This window comes from Magnolia sinica, chromosome 8 (assembly GCF_029962835.1).
Source record: "Magnolia sinica isolate HGM2019 chromosome 8, MsV1, whole genome shotgun sequence".
In the NCBI taxonomy this organism is placed as follows: domain Eukaryota; kingdom Viridiplantae; phylum Streptophyta; class Magnoliopsida; order Magnoliales; family Magnoliaceae; genus Magnolia; species Magnolia sinica.
The window spans coordinates 63217535-63235010 of record NC_080580.1 but is presented as its reverse complement, the minus strand read 5'-3'; positions in this window follow the sequence as shown (position 1 = coordinate 63235010).

The following is a 17476-nucleotide window of genomic DNA, read 5'->3' as shown; positions in this document are numbered from 1 at the left end:
CCCATTATGTTGTATGTGAGACCCTTGTGTAAGGCCCATTGTGATTGTATAAGGCCCATTATGATTGTATGAGGCCCATTGAGATTGTATGTGGCCCGTTGTGATTGTATAAGGCCCATTGAGATTGTGTGAGGCCCATTGTGATGTATATGAGGCTCGTATGATGAACCCTGTTGAGAAGTATATTAGGCCCTTATGTGAGGCCATAGGCCCCATTATACGTTAGGCTCTATGTGGGCCACTCCTTGGGAGCAATGTTGGTTAAATGTCCACATTGATGGGCAATAATGGTTAAATGTCCACATTGTGACATTACCTTAGGCCTCGTTAGGCCTATTTTTGATATGAGTAGGCCGTCTAGGCCCATCCTTAGCCTGAGGAGAGTACATCATCATCATATAACATGCTAAGTATAGCTCCACGATACATGCCCATACGCATCATATGTATGCTTGTTATGAGGAGTGATTGATCATAGCACATGTCATTGGGTGAATTATTATGGGATTCCCTGGGAGTGGAGTTGCCCCACATGATCACGTGGCACACATAGGTTTGACGCATGACTGGATGGTGTGACTCATGCATCTTGCATTTGTGTGACATAATCACTTGGCGCCTTAGCGATATCAGGGTTGTGGCCTCCACAGGTTCATCGTGGACGGCCAGATTGGATACCGAAAATATTTGGTTCTACCACTGTGGGTACATAGGATGTCCTTGGTGAGTCTTAGAATCCTCTCAGTACCGGAAGATACTCCAACATCTAGATCGAGTGGATACATGAGCGCCTGAGTGCTGAATACTAGTAGGCAGTGTCTCCCACTATGTCGTGGTCGGTTGGGAGGGGGTGTGGCCTTATCCGCCTGAGTGAGGGGGCTGTAAGCTAGGCTAAGTATGACCAGCTCGTAAATGGGTCCGCTATTGACAAGCTGGGTAGGTATTGACAGATTACTGGTTAGGTCGATAGTGAGGTCTTTTCCACTCGCTGATTATGCGGTAAGGAGGCAACAGCCATTGTGGAGTGTACTAGACCCCTGTGATATCCCAGAGATGAGCTATACTAATATGCGGACTTACTGAGTAGGAATTATGTACTCATCATTTGACTCATTCATTCATTCATTCACTATCCACTCGGGCTGGAGGTGCACAATCAGGTATCGTGTTTACCTTCGCAATGGCTAGGATTTCAGTTGGGGTGCAAGACCAACCTAAGATCAGGAGTTTACCACATTGAGTCTAACTATCTAAATTTAGGTATGAGACTGGTTTGGATAGAAGTCCCTTGTGATGGACCCCATAGCCTGTGATACTACGTACTATCATCCCGACTTCACGCTCCGGCTTGGTCATTTCATTCACACCGCATATTGTATTGCATCCTCAGTATATGATATTTAGCTTATTATGTCTTCGTATTGCATTAGCTGATGTACATTACTTCCTCAGTATATGATATTGGCTTATTATGTTTTTACATCGCATAGCCTGGATAAGGCTGATGGTATTTATAGACTTACCAACATGTTTTCGCATTGCTCTGATATTGCATAGTTGGCACTTACCTTGTGCACACACTTACACTACCCTCTAAGCTTTTTATAAGCTTATGCATGATAGATGCATGCAGGTGGCGTTAGGTCACAGCAGCGCTGAGCTTGGAGCATGCAGCTGTCTTTTAGAGCTTCAATTTTCAATATATGTATTTTCCTTTCAGCACTGTATTTAACTATTTATATTAGTGGATATGTGATTATGATGTTGCCTTTATAATTTGGGTAAACTTGTGGTTATGCTTCTTATGAGATAAATGTACATTGAAAAATCCTCCTTGTACGATCCCAATATCGAAATCTGGTGTATGGGCGCCTGGAGCCGAGAATAGGGTACTACAGAGGCTATCGGCACCAGATTCGGCGATCGGGAATTCTATGAGCCCGGTTTCTGAGTTTGAGGCGTGACATAGGGTATGTGGATGTTGACCACGTAGGCAGTGTAGATTCTAAAAAGTCGACTTTAGGTTACTTGTTTGTGATAGCAAGTGAAGCAATTAGTTAGATGTTGAAGCTTCAATCTGTGGCGGCTCTTTCCACAATAGAAACTAAGTATATGACAGTGACGGAAGCATTTAAATAAGGTGTTTGGTTAAGAGGCATAATAAATCAGTTGAGGCTTTAGCTGGAGGTCATGCCGGTTAACTATGATAGCAAGAGCACTATTAATTTGGCTAAAAATTATATTTATCACTCAGGTACTAAACACATTGATGTTTGTCACCACTTTATCTGACAGGTGCTCGAAGAAGGAGGCGTGGCTCTGTAGAAGATTCATATAAGCATGAATCCGGCGGACATGCTCACCAAGATGGTTCCTGCAGAGAAGTTCAAGTTCTATGCAACTTCTCTCGGCTTGGCGATGACGTAAAAGGAAGATCGAGTGTGCACGAGAAGCATTGATGGAGCTATGATATAAGGCAGAGATAACAGAAGAGGACGAGAAGCTGCACGTTTGATGATTGAAGACATGGTAGAGATTGTTGTATTTGATGTCTTAAATCAAGTTAGATACAGGGTCTGTCGATGTCATCGACCGTCTGTTCGATGTGATGTCACCTTCAATGGCATCGAACAATTCTCGATCCCATCGATGTTTTCTGAATTTTCTTCAGTTGGTCGCTGGACTAATTGGGCACATTTTCGATGTCATTGAGAATTTCTGGAAATTCATGTCTTATCTCTGAATAGTTGAGGTGTTACTTCGATGCCATCGACGAGATTAGTTCAATGCCATCAACAGGGCTTCGATGGCAATGACAGATTCTACGCATATTTTTCGCAAAGCTATGAAATTGTAGGATTTGTTTTCGATTTTGTTTGAGATTCTTTCCAAAGCTATATATATGGGTGTAAACAGGATTGGGAGCTATTATAAGTGTTTCTAAATCGTCGTAGGTTTTTAAAGGGTGTGGCAAGGGTGAGATTCGAGGTTGTTCAAATCGGGTTAGTTTTTTCTCTTTGTAATTTTTGCTTTCATAGTGATCATTTATTGCTTTGTGCCGTGGTTTTTTCCTAAAGAGTTTTTTCACGTTAAATCGTTGTGTTCTTGTGTTTGCTTGGTGCTATTGGATTGCTATCTTAGATTTATCTTTGTGTGCTTCCGCGGTCCCCAAACAATATATATATATATATATATATATAGAGAGAGAGAGAGAGAGGCATGCTCACCTATGCACCTACGCACGTACGCATCTTTGCACACATGTCATGGGCGTTTAATCTGAACGGTCCATAAGATGCGGAATCCCATGAAACCCCAAGGGATGGATTTTCACCCTGATCTAAGATTCTGGTGGGCCATAGCAAAGAAAGATGCAAATCAAGGGAAGAAACTATTTTCATTTTTCATGGCCCACCAATTTTTTGGTTCAAAGTAAAAATTGGTACTTGAGGGTTTCATGAGGTTCTGCGTCACGTGAACCATTTAGATTTTCGAGACTCATTATGTATGATGAGTTCTCAAAAAAGTTTGTAGGACTTCCATGCGAACTGGTTCACAGCTGAGCATTCCGCATATGCATATATATATATATACATATATATATATATATATGAGTAATGGTCTCCTGCGCACTGTACCGTAAGGAGTTTATATGCGAGCCTTCATATAAGCCGCAAGATGAGAAGAACGGGTGGGATTCAACTTCATTAAGAGAAAGAGAGTCTTCAAAAAAAGACTCTCTCCTACACTCATGGAGAGAAATTTGGAATTGCAAGAGGATTTCCCGCGAATGCCTTTTGCATGAAGATCATGCGAAAGGATTCTATGTGGGCCTATTATGATGTTTGTGATAAATCCAACCCGTCCATCCATTTTTTGAAATCATTTTAGGACATGCGACCAAGAATGAGGCGGTTCCAAAAATTAAATGGGCCACATGAGAGGAAACAGTGGGAATTTAGTGACCACAGTTGAAATTTAAGGTGTTGAGCCCATAATTGAAGCACATACACAGATCAATTGGATCATACCCTTTATAAGCCCCATAGTGATGTTTATTTGTCATCCAACATGTTCATAAGATTATACAGACATGGATGAAGGTAAAACACAAATATAAGCTTGATCCAAAACTTCTGTAGCTCCCAAGAATTTTTTAACAGTAGATGTTCAATTCAACTGTTTCCAGTGGTGTGGTCAATTTGAACATTTAATGTCTGATTTTTTATGTCAATCCCTAAATTTATCTGGTAAAATGAATGGACGGGGAGGATAAAATACATAAATCATGGTGGACCCCACGTAGTTTACTCAGTAAGCTAAGTGTAGGAGTCTGGATCCTCTGTTTGCCGAAAGCATGACTCTCTGGGCACATATTAAATACTGACAGGTTGAGTAGTGAGACTTGCTACTGAAGTGATGTCACCAATTTCCGTGTGCCCACCATGATGTATGTTTTGTATCCACGCCTTTCATCCATTTGGAGAGATCATTTTAGGGTACTATCCAAAGAATGAGTTAAATCCAAATCTCCAGTGGACCCTAGCACAGAAAATAGCGGGGACAGTGACGCCCACCATTAAAAACTTCTAAAGGTCACAGAAGTTTTAGAACAAGCTGATATTTGTGTTTTCCCTTCTTTCGTGTATTTTTTAACTTTTGAACAGGTTAAATTTTTGTTAATATTTGTGTTTTCCCTTCTTTCTATTAATAAGATCACAAATACATACATCTAAAGGAAAAACAAATTTCATACTGATAAGAAACTTCTATGATCCCAAAAGGGTTTCAATGGTAGACGTTCAATCCCTAACTGCTTTTTGTAGTCTGGTCCACTTGATCTTTATGTCTATCTCATCTTTTTGCTCAACCCTTAAGATGAGCTTGCCAAATGGATGGACGTTTTGGATATAACACATACCTCATGATGGGACCCACAAAACTTTCTGACATCAATACACCAACTATATAACTGGTGTGTGGTACACCAGCCAATTCGCTTCCGTTACAGAGAGGGACGCGAATGGATGCGGATTTCCTGCCTTCCTAGGAAGTTCCTATGCTAGGTTGCTAAGTGGGGTCCACTGTGATGTTTTTGATAAATCCATCCCATCCATCCATTTTCCGAGCTCATTTTATGACATGCTACCGAAAATAATATGGATTCAAAAGTCAGGTGGGCCATATAAGAGGGAAAACTGGGGAGAGTTTTCTACCGTCGAAACTTTCCTAAGGTCCACCTTGATTTTTATATCCCATCCAAACGGTTTATAAGATCACTTCCATTGGGATGAAGTGAAAACAATAAAAAATTAGCATGATAAAAAACTCTCATGGCCTTAAAAATATTTCAACGGTGATGACTGAATCAAAATTGTTTCCTCTCGTACGACACACTTGAGTTTTGTCTCCATCTAATTTTCTGTAGCATGTCCTAAAATGATCTCAGAAAACGGATGAACGGGGTGAATTTATGATAAACATCAAGGTGGGCCCCACCTACATCCCACCGCAGGAACTTCCTGCTAAAGGCTTTTGCAGGAAATCCGACGCAGATTAGCTAATGAGAGGTTCGGTTAAGTAGTTGAAGTGACGTGACCAAGTTCTGTAGGTCCCACCATGATGTATGTATTATATCCATACTGTCCATCCATTTTGAGAGATCATATTATGGCATTATCCAAATAATGAGGCAAAATAAAAGCTGAAGTGAACCCCACCACATAAAAAAGTAGGAAGAGTGATGCCCATGGTTAAAAACTTCTAAGGGCCAAAAAAAATTTTCGATCAAGCTGATATTAGTATTTTCTCTTCTTTCATGTTTGCATTAACACAATGCTATATGACAAATTTAAGGTCTGCTCATCAAATGGGCTAGGAGACCGCACGTTGTGAAGAATATATCACACGTGTAATCTATTTAAGCTGCTCACCAGCTGACTCCTGCATCAGTATATGAGATGATGAAGGAAGCTTTTGTATGTGTACAAAATAAATGGATGGATAAGAGAAACAGAACAACTATTTAATATAAAAGTGGCCCATCTCATGATCTTATATAACTAATGTTTGAGAAAAGGTAACTATAGAGTGGGATCTATGTGTGTGCGAAGGTGGATAGAAGGCGACAAAGAACCTGACCTCCATGAGTAGGAAGAAAATTACGGTGAACCTCCTCATTCTTGGTCGCATGTCCTAAAATAATTTCAAAAAACAGATGCATGGATTAGATTGATCACAAATATCATATTAGGCCCCACATAGAATCCTTGGGAAATCCTCTTGTAATTCCAAATTTCTCTTCGTGAGTGTAGGAGAGAGTCTTTTTTTGAAGACTCTCTCTCTAAATGAAGTTGAATCTCACCCATTCTCCTCATCTTATGGCTTACATGAAGGCTCGCATATAAACTCTTTGCGGTACAGTGCACATGAGACCATTACTCTCTCTCTCTCTCTCTCTCTCTCTCTCTCTCTCTCTCTCTCTCTCTCTCTCTCTATATATATATATATATATATATATATATATATATGTGTGTGTGTGTGTGTGTGTGTGTGTGTGTGTGTGTGTGTGTGTGTGTGTGTGTATGTATATATATAGGAAAAGGTTCTATAGAGTCGAGCTTAAGGGAACTCCCCATGAGGTCGAGCTGTGTGGCCCCCACCATGATGTATGTCGAACATCAACACCGTGCATTTAATGGGCCCCTTTTAAATTATGGGATATCCCAAAAATTAGCCATATATGGAACTCAGGTGGGCCATACCATCTAAACTCATGTGAAGACATGCCTAAAACATATAAAAGCACTTGGTGGGGCCTACCTGAAATTTGGATGCATCTAAAACTTGGTCTGACCCCTCATCCAAGTGGGACACACATAATAGATGGGCCGGATTTGTGAACCACATCTCGGTGGGCCCAAAAAATAATTATGAATGTTTTAATGGAAGGTAACCCCTCTCAACTTTTGTAGTGGCCCACAAAAGTCAGATTGACTTTAAGCCCTAGTACCACTATGGAATGGTGCAATATCTGACTGATGGGGTAGATGTTCAACATACATCATGGTGAGGCCCACACAGCTCGACCTCATGGGGAGTTCCCATGAGCTCTACGATATAGAACCTTTTCCAGATATATATATATATATATATATATATATATATATATATATTGATATATATAGACACACACACACACGCGCATACACACCCACACACGCACGCATCAGGGCCCCAACAGCGGGTAACTGCTGCTGCTTCCAATTTCAGTAGGTGGGGCCCACTGTAGGCCCCACCGTGATGTATGTATTCTCTATCCCGACCATCCATCCGTATTACCATGGCCCATGAGCTCAAATATGGGCCAGATTCAAGTATCAGGCAGACCACACCACTCGAGATGGTGAGACTGAGTACCTCCTGCTGAAAACTCCTCAAGGCTCACTGTTATGTTTACTTCCTATCCAATTTGGGACGCGGATTGCGTACTACCCCCGCCCGTCCCTAGCTCCGAATGGGGAGTTCTGTGGGCGGGCCCACCATGATGTATTTGTACATCCGAACCATCTATTCCTTTTCTCAGATTATTTTATTTTAAGGCATCAAAACAAAAATGAGGCAGACCCAGCGATCAAATTGACCACACCATATATGACTCTTGCATTTAATGCAACTGACATTTAATGCTTTGTCCATTTTAATGCAACCAAGCTTATTATTTTGTGTGGTCCACTTGAGCGTTGGATATGCCTTATTTTTGTGTTCATGCCTTAAAATAAAATAATCTGGGAAACATCTATTCCTTTTCCCAGATTATTTTATTTTAAGGCATCAAAACAAAAATGAGGCAGACCCAACGATCAAATTGACCACACCATATATGACTCTTGCATTTAATGCAACTGACATTTAATGCTTTGTGCATTTTAATGCAACCAAGCTTATTATTTTGTGTGGTCCACTTGAGCGTTGGATATGCCTTATTTTTGTGTTCATGCCTTAAAATAATCTGAGAAAAGGGATTGACAGTTTGGATGTACAGATACATCATGGTGGGCCTGCCCATAAACATGCCCTCTCGGAGCTAGGGACTGGCGGGGGTAGTACGCAATCCGCGTCCTCCAGACAAAAAAAAAATATAAAGCATTAAAAAAAACAATGCACCCTGACTGCAGCACCGTCATGCTTTATTGACTAACAGCCAGCAAGGTGGGGCCCACTGCAACCCCTCAACTTATGCATGTGTTATATCCAAGCCTCTATCCAGCCTTCTAGATCATTTTCTGGAATGAGCCCATAAATTACGCCGGTCCAAAGATTTGGCGCCTTGCACTGAATATTAAACACCTGCTCTTGAAAACTTCCAAGGGCTCACCGTAACGTTTATTTGCAATCCAACTTGTTCCTTGGGTTACACGGAGTAGAAAAAAAAAAAAAAAAAAATCATTAAAAATAGAACGAAAGAAAGAAAATATGATCCCCACAGGTAGTACACTACGTGGTTCCAACCCTGTTACTGTTACGCCCACTTTATTATTATTATTATAATTGGTTAGCACATGAGTTCGCACACCCCACCTTAGCCACATCCCACTTGGGAATCGATGCTACGACCTTAGCGTTGAGACCAAGTTTTCTTGGCTCAGTTTATCATTTTAGTTATCTTCATTCAACGCCACTTTGATGTTTGTATTTTGTATTCAGGCCGTCCACACTATGAGTTTTATCCACTCTCCTCATCAGGTGGGCCACCCTAAAAATGAAACAGATCTAACTCTCATGTGGACCACATCGTAGGAAACGTTTTGATTGAATGCCTACCATTACAATCTTGCCTAGAGCCTGCTGTGATGCTTATTTGCCATCCAAATTGTCCAAAAAGTGAGTCCACTGTAGACCCCACCTAGATGATGAATTTTATCTATGCTTCCTACCTTTTTGTTAGCTCATTTTAAAGCATGAAACAAAAAAAAAAAAAAAATGAAGTAGATTTAAACCTAGGTGGGCCACATGTCTTGATTGTATATCATGTGAGGGTCCACTGTGGTCCCTACCATGATGTATGTGATTATATCCACGCTGTCCATGAGTGGACCCTACTTGATGTCTGAAACATGTATCCGCACTACCCATATTGTGGCCTACTTGACGCTTGTATTGCACATCAAGGTCATCTCTTATATATGTGAGGCCCACTTGACTTATATATCGTATATCAATGTCGTCCATCTTGTGGCCCATTGAACATATGTATTGTATATCACGCCATTGCCCATCACTTGAGACCCACTTTAAGCATAATATGGGCTGGGAAAGCCCAACAAAGGTGTGATAAAAATGTCAATGGGCTACACGAGGTATATGAATATATAATCTGCCTAACAAGGCTCACATAGAATGGTAAGTAGTCGAGCATATATCATATTCATGCATTATGAAATAATGATATGTGCATGTATGCCATGATATATCCATCCATGCATAAGAAATGTCATTAGTGGGTCCATAGATGGGTCACATGACTTTGAAGTGATAGAGTCACAATTATATACAAGGTTTTTTTTTTTTTTAATAGCTTAAGGGCTAAATAAACTCATCTTATGACATTACATGTATGCTATATGTACATGGCAAATGTGTGCCTTATTATGATTGCTTGAATCCGTGCATGACCATGACATACTTGATTATGGTAATACTACAATTGTGCTTGTATAACATGGATTGAATCTTAAAATGTGTATTTGTGATGATGAGTTAGATTATTCCTAAAAAACCACAGGGCATTAGAAGTGCAAAATATTAGGGGTAGAAAAGGCACATTAGGTTGAAAGTCCCTAAACTCCGATGGTGATTAAGGATGCCTCACCATCGGGCTGAGTGGACATATAGGTTATGAATTTGACTCCCACTAAGTGGGGTTGAGAAGATGGGTGTCCAACTTATTAAAGGACTGGGTTGTGAACATGGACTAGTTTGACCGGTCAGGAAGGAGAAGCGCGAAAGGTGGTCTGCTACTATGCAAAGTGAAGTCGTTAAGAGATAACGTATGCAAGGTCGATTACTAGTATCCGGTGTGCATGGGTGTTGACCACGTTGATTCCCGAGATTGTACAGTGCCATGAATATGATATAACAGTATGATGATAATGATGTGGCTACGATCACATGTGATATGGTTCTGAGTGTGGTAGAAAAGATGTTGGACATGAATGTGATCTAATGATCACGAGTCATGATTATGCAGCATACATTGCATACTTACTCATATGCATAATCATCCTTAATCATAGCCTCATATATTATCTCATCATCCTACTTCGAACAAGAAACGAATGCATTTTTTGTTTGGAAAATTTCATTCACTTGATAATTAACAAAAGAAAACCAAGAAGACAATCAAATTATTTATTTATTCCAAATTCTTTTTCATCCCTTTCTCCTTTGATTCCAAAACAGACTTGTGATAATAGTGAAAATAAAAATGATATGAGCTAAGGCAATAATTGTTGGAAGCATCATGTATTGCAGGTTGTTGTCCAGGCCTGCTATGCGCCAAAATCCTCATGCGTCAGGGGAATTCACTGCGCACCAAGATGTATTGTGCGCTAAGGGAATTCACTGTGCACCAAGATGTATTGTGCGCTAAGGGAATTCATTGTGCGCTCAGACTCATTGTGCGCCTGGACCCATTGTGCACTCAGACTCATTGTGCGCTCAAGCCCATTGTGCGCTCAGACCCGTTGCGCGCTGATGGTGTTTGTGTGCCGCACAACACCTATTCTGCGCAATAGGAGTGGAGCTCTACCTCTCTCTCCTCGGATTCTTCTTCTACTTCTTGATTGACTGCTTCTTACCCCTTACTGATGGGTCGAAGATATTTATAGCCTTCTCACACGTGCGAACATGCCACCTAGTCATTGTGCAGTCCCCTTTGCATGGAACACCTTTGTGAGAACTCCTTTGTGCGGACCTCCTTTGTGAGGACTCCTTTGTACAGATTCCTTTGTGCGGATGCTAGTGTGGTTCTGTATTTCAAAGTCTATTTCCACACAATGATTTGCGCACAACACTTAATTTTGCACAATGATTTGCGCACAACAATTCACCCACGATAGGTTGCACACAACAATCCTTGTGCTACCTTTTCTCTCTTTTTTGTGCCTCAACAGATGCCCCCTTGATCCTGCATTTTTGTTTTTACAACTATAAAATAAATATGTATGATCAATAATAATTCTTTCCAAATACTTATTTTTTGCCCCCCTTTATTGTGCGCACAATTATTTTCTTTGTTGTGCGCAGACTGATCTGTGCATAACGAATTCCGCACAACTTTCATCGCGCAACAATTACCGCACAACAGTTACAGCACAACGGTTACTGCGCAACGACCCAATCCCCGCCTATAAATACAAGACTTATTTTCATTTTTCGCACTTTTCTCCACTGCTCCATATTGTTTCTGCATTAAGCTACCCGTCTTTGTGCGCTAACGTCATTGTGCACCGCACAACACCCTTTTATGCACAACATCTTGTTTCGCACAACAAGACTGTGCACAATACCTTTTTATACTGTCAAAATTTTGCATACAAGGACAGGTAGTGCACAACACCCTTGCGCACAGCACTTTGCATGCAACCCTTTACGCACAACACTTTGTGCGTAACATTACACGCACAACACTCTGCGCACAACAGTTTTATACTTTGAACATTCTTCTTGTACTTCAAATTTATCTGTCCTCTCTCCCCAGCAATATTTTATACTTCTCTTTTTAGCTTAATAAACCTTTCTTTCTGACTTTAATTTTTTTACCAACTCCTATATAGATTTTCAATGGCAAGCTAAAAAAGACATCTTGCTTCCCCAAGTACTGCTGGGACGTCTGACCCACAATCTGTCGAGACCCATAATTAGAAAAGACTCCGCTCTGGCAAGAACTACAGTTCCTTCTTTAAAGAGTCGGCTCCTGTCATCGTTAACTTTGCCGATCATGTTCAACGCTTATCTAAGCATATCCGCATGGCCATAGTAATGAAGGCGATAGAGGGACCCCCTATTTCAGGACAAGAATCTGATTGGGATAAATGGTTGAAATGCACAGCCAACTTTCGCACAGATGACACTCGTCCTTCTGCTGCAGAAGCTTCTCCTTCCCCAACTGTTCCAAAACGAACAAGAGACAAGAGCCAAGACAAAGGTTTCCAAGAAAAGATTCAAGAACATAATTGAGGACGTTTTCAGAATGCTTGGGATTCAGTCAAGTTGAGTACTGAGGCGATTAAATTTGGTAACCCATATAAAGATGAGACCATTGCTCTTCCTATGCAACTTCAGCGTCACCGATCCATTCTTCAGAATGAACCAACGGACCACATGACACAGAATAGGCTTTTATATGTGTCCAATTGGGTGATCAAGGAGCCGTAAATGCTTGAAGGCTACCTCAAAGACAAAGTCTTAACTCAAAAGACTGGGCAAGTAAGATATATGCGCTTTCTCACACCATGTCACAACCCCCACTCCTTATACTACACTCATTTCTTTGAAACAATTCAACAACGTTTCCGCCATCGTAACTCTTTGTGGGGTAAAGACAAATTTAGAACGTGTGGCCTTTGGACTAGTCATTCATATTACAGCGTTTGGCCCAAGGCAATTTTGAAGAAGTATGAAAACGCCCTTCTTACAGCAAGGATTTATCATGCCATAGAAGCCACTTTAGAATTCTTTCAAAAAGACACGATGATCTACAAAGGCTTTTTGAAATACTAGTCTTCTACTACGAACTCCTTTCATCTTCTAGTAGGGGAAGTGAGTATCACCTTATGACATCTATATAGGATGGCTGGTCTACCTATCTCTGGATCCTTCATTGATGAATACGTTCCCTCAAACGAAGAGTTTGCCTACGTTGCGCCCAATAGAGTGTCCAAAATTACAGCCTCAACTATCGAGCTTTTTCGTAAACATCTTACTTTACTGATGTCCACAAGATGTCTCCTCTTCAATGGCTAGCCCATTTCTCTTGATACTTGGTGTAAGTATTTTAACACTTCCCTTCCCTTCCAAACAATACTTATCTATAAATATGAATTGCTCACTTGTCTTTCCCCCCCCCCCCCCCTTTTTTTTGGTTCCCCAGCAGTCATTGCGCTGAGCTAGAAGCTAATCATAAAAAAATAAGGGGCCTGACCGACTTCACCGTTGAAACTGAATTAGCTGCTTTCCTGGTTTACTGGTTGAGCTTAGTTGTGCTTCCCAATTCAAAAGGTTCAGACTCCATTCGGCTGACTTTATTTGTGGCGGTGGGTGTGATGGCAGAAGGTAGAAAAAGATATTCCCTGGCCCCTCCCATCTTATGTTCGTTATACAGAGCTTTCAGTAATGTCACGACGCACTGCTCAAGCCCGACACTAGGAGTTTCATTCTCTTTTACCCCATAGCATTACTTCTCCGGATGGCTCAGCATTTATTTCCCCTAGACATACAATGACCTGGAGAAAGCTTATGTCCATCCTAATCATTTGTCCTTGTGGCATTTTTTTAAGTAAAAAATGATAAATAAGGGAAATGAATGGATAGTTGATAAAATCGACAACATGGAATCTATCGACTTCTACCCTTTTTACTTAGACTATCAGGCTGAAGACAGAGATGTGGAAGATAACAATGACTTGGAACCTATCGAAAGGACTTTCTTTCTTTGCATTCGTTCTTGCAGTCTTTCATTGCGAGAAGGAGTAGAGTTTTGGCGAGAACCATACTATCTAAGTCGATTCTCCAAATAGTTTGGATATGATCAAGCCATGCCCCAAGCAAGTGAGGAGGTCACCCAAATAATGAGGAGTTATGGAGTCAGTCCTTATAATTGGGCTTTGATATGGAAGCAACTCCTAACTAGAAATTTTGGTTCTCGATTTGTCCTCCCAGGGTACAACATAGAGTAATCACTTCATATACTTGGATACGATGGTGGGGTCATCATTACTATTTAGTACGCAAACTGCTTTTCAGTGGATCGTCCTATCTAGGTTCCTCCCCCACGCTTGAGGAATTACAGACCGGAACAAGGGATTGAATATTTTTATGATAAAGATCAGGCCGCCATTCCAGGACAGCTTTGTCGTAAAATTTCTGTGGAAGATCCCATTAGAGAAATAAAGTCTCTAAACACTCTGGAAGGTTGGATTGCTTTCGGTTCTCCTCTAGATCTGATAAATCGGAGAGAAAGATCGGCCACTCCTCATAATGAATTTGAAACTGGAGGGGGTATTTTGCCTTCTCCAACTCTCGAAGGAGGAGATCAGGCTGCATTTCTTACTCCCGTCATTCCTCCTGTTACGGAGCCCATTTCCTCTATAACTTCTCAATTTGTTCAATGCGTGACTGCCACAGTTAGGATCTTACAGAAGCCACAACCAATCATGCTATAGCCACAACTTCTTTGACTACACGTCGAATTGTTATGCTACATCTCCTATGACCCGCTCTCATGCTAAGTCGTTGTCTCCTAAGGTTTTGACATAACCAATTCCTTCTCCCTCCCAAGGTGCACATCTCCTTCCTATGAAGACTACCTATAAAGGAAAATAGACATATTGGAAGAAGACAGCTCATCAGAATATCCGGCGAATACTGCAAGCAAAGATACGTCTTCTCCCACAAGCCTCACTGATGAAGGAGATGCTTTGCTAAATGCAGATACTGAAGCTGAGGTAGATATTGGAGAAGGGAGCGATGTTGGAGTTAGGTCCTCTCTTCCTAATGCTCCAATCACTCATCCTGATACTTCCCATCCCATTCCGGAGACCTCCCTGGATAATGAAGAGCAACTTGATTATGGTAAATATGGTTGTTCTCCTGGTGCGAATATCTTTCTTTCTTTTGATGCTTCATATTCCTCTTGTATCATGGATGCTGCTGATGTGGTTGTTCGTGGAACATCAACTTCAAGGAATGAAGAGACTCAACCATCGAAAATTTAGGCAACGACGGGGACTGTACTTCTTCTTCCCAGTACAGAAGAAACCTTGCCACTAGTCCCCAAAACATCTGATGCCCTTGTTCAGACTAACAAGTCCCCTACTGCACGTCCTTCTCTTATTCAGCCAGTAGCTTGAAGTTTGGAATTTCTTTCTGATCCGGCTAACGTCTCTACTCCAAGTACTCTTAACTCAAGTACTGTAGGAACTCAAGAGCTTTCTTTTAATGCTGTTATGACTACAGAAGTCCCCAGTTCTACAACACCCACAACTCATTTTGTTATAGTTGCCTCTGCTGTTGTTCCTAATATGGGTATATATCTTCTTTTCTTATTTTATGTTAGCCTTATATATGCATGTCTTCTTTTGAACTTATATTCCCTACTTTTTATCTTTTAGTTTCAGTCGTGCCAACTCCTAGTGGATCTAAAGGATCTAACTTAGTGACTACGGCTTTTGATAAACTCTCTTTGGAAAAGGTGCCACCTCTCATGTTGGGGCTCTTCAAGAACGTGATTTTCGTCATCACCGGTGCTTTTAAAGACCCAACCCAATGGCCCTTTTTGGATAGCGCTATAGCAGTTCGCACTCATTCAGCTCGCCTGGCACGTGTTGATGTTCAGTCTCTTTACACTCCGTTATCACAGTTTTATGCTTCCACAAAGAACTTAGAAGCAGCACAGAGTATGGTCATTGCTCCTGAGATTCTAAGTCGTCAGAAGGAATTGGCACTTCTTAAGGAGAAACTCTCTGAAGCGGATGATGTTCTTGCTAATTGTAACACTATTAATCAATGTCTCCATGAGAAATTGAAGGTTTTCGACAGAAATAAGGCAATCATTGGTGATCATATTGCTCTTCTTGAGAGGGAGTTTCTATTACTTAAGAGTCAGTGGGAAGCAGAAGACTCAACTATTTGTCAGATCAAAGTAGAGCTTGAAACAAACACTCAATTAATTGATACCGTACAAGTTGAACGGACAAGGAATGGGGAAGCTGCTGCTTCTTGGGGATCTGAACTGATTGGCGGTCCTAATCAGGCCAGCATGATCCTTGCAGCTGAGCGTACAACTGTTGTAGCACAATCTCAATTGAAAGAGGAGTTGCAACATTACTTAGAGATATTGAACATAACTGAAGATCTGTAGGCATTGTATGTAAATATTCCTTTTGTGTTATGATCTATAAATAGCTTGTAAATTTTTATTAGAGATATTTCAAGATATTTTACTCTTTCATAAATTTCAACATCATAAATCATTTTAAGCATATTTATCTATGCAATAGCCTCAACATGATATTTTAATGAAGAACTATTAACAAAATCTTCACATATTATGATTGTCAGTATAGGATTCCCCTACGTGATTTTTGTTTTGATAGGGGTGCTAGATTTCAGTTTAATTAGATGGCCACACACAGTTTAAGCTCTTGAATAGTTGAGCAACACATTTTAGACTCTTAAGTAGTGGAGTCAGGTCTTACGTGATAGTCTCTGTAACTCTCATGAGTTCACTGAACTTCTCACAGCCTGGTGAGTTCACAAACCGCGATCCATCAGAGGGGCCCAGTGAAGCTACCGGGGTCATGAACTTGGTTGGATTTACTCACAGGGTTGGCCACAGTAACTCTCTAGAGTTCACGGGGCTCACAAGGTGACCTTTGGGGTGCCAAATCTAGGGCCGTCAGTCCATTAATGAGTAGGTTTAAGCCTTTCTTCATGAGTTAATACTGAAATCAAGCTAAAGATCTGGGGGGTCCTACGCATGGTTGGCCTATCTATGAACATGGCCAAAGAGCTCACACTACAGCCCACATTTTCTTCACCTGCAAGGTCCACCCCATTCACGGGAGGGCATTTTCCTCCATTCCCCATGACATTGTCGGAAAGCTATACAGGCGGCATTGGTCTTATGTGTGACTGGCCGTTGAGGACTTTTTGGCCTTTTAGGGCTTTTAGTCGTTATCTTTGTCCACTGCCCGCATGAGTATGTATATGATGGGCTTCACGGGCTTTTTAGGGCCACTGGCTTCTCACTGCTGCTCGAATGGTGAAAAATGATAGGTCTTATACGTAGCTGACGGTATAGGGCTTGGCTAGGCTGCCTTAAAAGATAATGGTAGGCGGCACCATTGCTGTCGCGAGGATGATAGATATCTCTGACTGAGAGTGATTTGTCACCACTTCTGCTAATATCTTCAACGATATTCATATGTGTTGTTCATAATACATCAGATTGGTGACAATACCAATTTCAACAAAATTTTATAGAGCTTGCTTGATGACGATAACGGTGGTCACTTTCTTTTTATAACACTTGTTGATGCATAGTCTTGATGTACTCGCAAATTTCTTCTTTATTCATTCATCTGACAGTACATAGTCGTGGTCTTATTTATTCTTGCCCCCTTTTGATACAGAATCATTATTCTAATAATATTCTAGATCAAAATCATTAGTATCTTCTGGGATGATATCTTTT